We start from the raw sequence: 4,436 nt of genomic DNA on the forward strand, positions 1-4,436 counted from the left end.
TCCCAGACCCAAAGACTTAAAACTCATGCTGGGTGCGTGTGCATGCACGCCTAAAATCCTGAGAGGAGAATGAAAGAGAAGGGATTGTGGCATGGTCATCTCCCTGTGGGAATGATTTCTCACCTTCTGTCTCTCTGTCTCTCCAGTAAGCACACACAACTTATAGCAAAAATCTCTCCAAAATAAATAAGTAAATAATAATAAAATAAATAAATTAATAAATTGAGATAATACCACTCTTACAATTTTTAATTAATTAATTAATTAATTAATTAATATTTGACCAGAGAGGGACAGAGCGAGAGAGAGTGAGAGAGAGAGTGAGAGAGACAGAAAGTGAGAAAGCAAGTCATCAGGTCCAGGACTAGAATTGTGGTCGGCCATGTGGGAGTCCAACACTCTTAACCACCATGTCACCTGCTGGCCTCCTGCTCATACAATTTTTGACCTGTTTTTTTCACTTAACAATGCTATGTGAAAATCTTTCCATATCATTCTATAGTGACCTGCAACACTATTTTGAATGGCTATAAGACAATCCAATGTTTGAAACAATCATGATTTTGTTTATTGGTGATTGATTTTTGTTTTAGACTTATTCACAGACACAACTGGGACCATAATCTCTTGAACTAGAAACTAAGTAATATCTGGCAAACATTGAAAGGTGAAAACATTGGTAAAATGATAGAGTGTGTGTTGTGTGTATGTGTGTGTGTGTGTGTGTGTGTGTGTAGGTATGTGTTGATATTTGCCAGTTTCACTGGTGTGTAATTTCCATTATGGCCAGCCAATTCAAGACAAGAGTTTAACAACCAGTTTGCAAAATTGAATATTTAACAACTGGCTCGCTAGAGTCAGTTCATCCATAGAAAAAACCCTGGCCAGTGGGTTAAGACCAAAGTGAGTTTGTAAATAAAGTTTTATACGAACTTTTATTTTGTTTTAGTTTTAGTTTTTATATTTTTTACCACAGGGTATATATGTTCACTGTAGACAGAGAGAGGGAAAGTGAAAAATCACCCCCCAGGGAAATGATCATGCCATAATCCCTTCTCCATTCTCCTTTTGGGGTTTGGGGAATGTATGCACATGTGCCTGGCATGATTTTGAAGCTGAAGGGTCTGGGACTCAAATCACAGTTGAACCATGTGGGAGTCCAGAGCCATAACCCAAGAATTTTTATTTTTAATGGAATACACTATGCCCACTCATTTATGTGATATTTCCACACTACACTGGCAAAGTTGAGTAGCTGAAACACAGGCTCTGTGACCTGCAAAGTCTCAAGTATTTAGGTCCATTATAGAGTAAGTTTGCTAAGCCATGTTTTAAACCATTCTAAGCTTTTCTTTTCGATTTCTTTGATTATTTTATTTTTTTATAAAATTCAAATCTTTTCTTAAGTTAAAACTTTCTTCTTTTATAACCCCAGGGAAATGATCATGCCATAATCCCTTCTCCATTCTCCTTTTGGGGTTTGGGGAATGTATGCACATGTGCCTGGCATGATTTTGAAGCTGAAGGGTCTGGGACTCAAATCACAGTTGAACCATGTGGGAGTCCAGAGCCATAACCCAAGAATTTTTATTTTTAATGGAATACACTATGCCCACTCATTTATGTGATATTTCCACACTACACTGGCAAAGTTGAGTAGCTGAAACACAGGCTCTGTGACCTGCAAAGTCTCAAGTATTTAGGTCCATTATAGAGTAAGTTTGCTAAGCCATGTTTTAAACCATTCTAAGCTTTTCTTTTCGATTTCTTTGATTATTTTATTTTTTTATAAAATTCAAATCTTTTCTTAAGTTAAAACTTTCTTCTTTTATAAAGACAAGGCCAACTCTGTAGTGCAATGGTTAAACACAGGACCCCCATATGACTGACTGTGGTTTGAATTTTGGCCCCAGTAGCTTGAAGAATGTGCTGCAGGGGGGCCAGTGAGTGGCGTGGTGGTTAAGGTGCTGGACTCCTTTACGGCTGATTACAATTCGAGTCTCAGACCTGGTGGCTTGAAACTCATTCTGGGTGCATGTGTGTATGTGCTCAAGATACCAGGAGAATGAAGAGATTGCAGTGTGGTGAACCTCCCTGGGTAGGGAGGGTGATTTCTCACTTTCTCTTTCACTGTCTCTCTCTTGTAGCGTGGTGAACCTCCCTGGGGCATGATTTCTCACTTTCTCTCACACTATCTCTCTCTCTGTCCCTCAGATAAAAACCAATAAATAAATAAATAAATAAAGTGTTGCATGCATGTGAGTGTGTGCCCCAAATCCTGATATGCCGGTGATCTTGATAGAATCAAGAAATGGAGGAAAAAGAATTTTAGCATGACCACACCCCACTGGGAATTGTTTTATTTCTCTCTCTCTCTCTGAAGAGCACACACACACAGACTCTGGCAACTTAAGAAAGAAAAAAAAAAAAAGAAAGGGAAACAAAGATAGGAAAGGAAAAAGATGAAAAGATTCTTGCAGGATTTAGAAATCACAAAACAAATGTCAATTCTGAGGATACCCTAAAAAATACTTGAAACTCTAGGATTAAGTTAGGCTCTACTTCAGATTAGTCACGAAAGCATATCTTAAAGAATATGCTTTTATTGGGACCAGCAGTTGGTGTAATGGCTATGTTGCTGGACTCCCATGTAGTCGACCATGGTTCGAGTCCTGGATCCAGTGGCTTAAACTCACGCCAGGTGTGTGTGCGTGCGTGCCCAAGATCCTGAGAGGAGAATGGAGGAGAAGGAATTGTGGCGTGGCCATTTCCCCTTGGGGGGGGGTGATTTCTTGCTTTCTGTCTCTCTGTCTTTCTGGTGAGTGCACGCGTCCTATAGCAAAAACCTCTCCAATAATAATAATAATGATAATGATAATAAATAAATAAATAAATAAATATGTTAATTACTTTCTCGTGGCATTAAGCTCTCTTTCTCTGTGTAGCGCCTGATTCCTGTATTCATTTCTTTCTTCTCAAGTTATGGAAATGTGCTAATAATAATAATAATAATAATAATAATAATAATAATAAAATTTTTAAAAAGAATGTGCTTTTATAAACTAAGTGTCCTACAAGCTGTCTATTACTTCTGAACCAGAAACACACCTTGAATATGGAACTTAGAAGAGTGGATTCAGGAGGTAGAAACGTGGAGTATTATTTATAACCTGGCAACGAAACTGACTGAAACCACATTAGTCAGGCAAAATAAGCTGATCTCTCTAACTACAGGTAAAATAACATTCCCAACATTGAAAAATGTACACAATCAAAATTGCACAGCGGAGAGGTTTAAGAAACCATTTCCCCTGCTAATTTTTGATGTTTACATGGAATGTTCTTTAAGCAGCAAATAACTTACCAATGATCTTGACAGATTGAAAATTATACATCTTTACCACAACATAAATTTATTCTTTCAGTGGGAAATTGCTAAAATAGGCAAGGTGTCAGAAAGATTTCTTTATGTCTGAAGGAAAGGAAATGATTCCATTTCTTCCAAACATTTTTACATGAAAAATAATAAACTCTCACATTTAAACTGTCTTTATTTTCACAGGGTTCTATGGTACTAGCTGCTAATTGGGGCAGTCATGGTTATCTGGTGCTGGACATGAGTCAGTCCATATTACCCCAGGTAGAAAACAGACCCAGGTGGAGAGATTGCCCCATGATTCACACTGTATATGAATAAACACAGAACTACGCAGAAAAGACGATCATAGAGTTAAATATGCTCTACTCCAAAGTCGGGTTCTCTTTCACTCCTTAGATTTATGCCATGGACATTATGCGGAGATCCTGGAAAGTCAATCTTCATAAAATAAAATATACAGACAACACGGTGGCCTATGCAAGGAAATGGACAAATGCTCCATGCGAATCCAATTCATCATTTAGAAGAAAGACCTTGATTCTGGTCTTGAAGTGATATTTGACAACTGCACACCCAAAAGATGAGTGTTTACCGCACGCTGACCGCGTACATGTGCTATTACATTGAGCTCTTACACAAAAATCTGTGTAGTGAGCATTAGCGGTGATCTGCCCCGTGTAACACCGTTTGTAAAGGAGGAGGCTCAGGCAGGAAACGCTGGTCCAGCTTCCTCCCACAGCTGTCCTGTCTCCGCGTGCTCATTTTAATTGAATTCTGATTGAACACAAAGTGTCTATCACCCATGAGTCCTCTGAGATGTCCCCGAGAAAAACAGGTCCCCTCATCAGAGCAACTAAATTTGGGAAACTTACTGAATCTTCCCCTTGGAGAATAACTGTGAATGCTGTAGCCCTACATTAAAGAAGCCCACTTCACTGTTTATCATCTCCCCAACCTTATTAGGAAACCTCTTTTCTCCAGTGACTATGTTGTGAAATTAATATTCCGAAACACCCTTTGAGAAATACTATATATAAATATATAAATAAATAAATAT

The sequence above is a fragment of the Tupaia chinensis genome, unplaced genomic scaffold (assembly GCF_000334495.1).
Source record: "Tupaia chinensis unplaced genomic scaffold, TupChi_1.0 Scaffold144731_1, whole genome shotgun sequence".
In the NCBI taxonomy this organism is placed as follows: domain Eukaryota; kingdom Metazoa; phylum Chordata; class Mammalia; order Scandentia; family Tupaiidae; genus Tupaia; species Tupaia belangeri.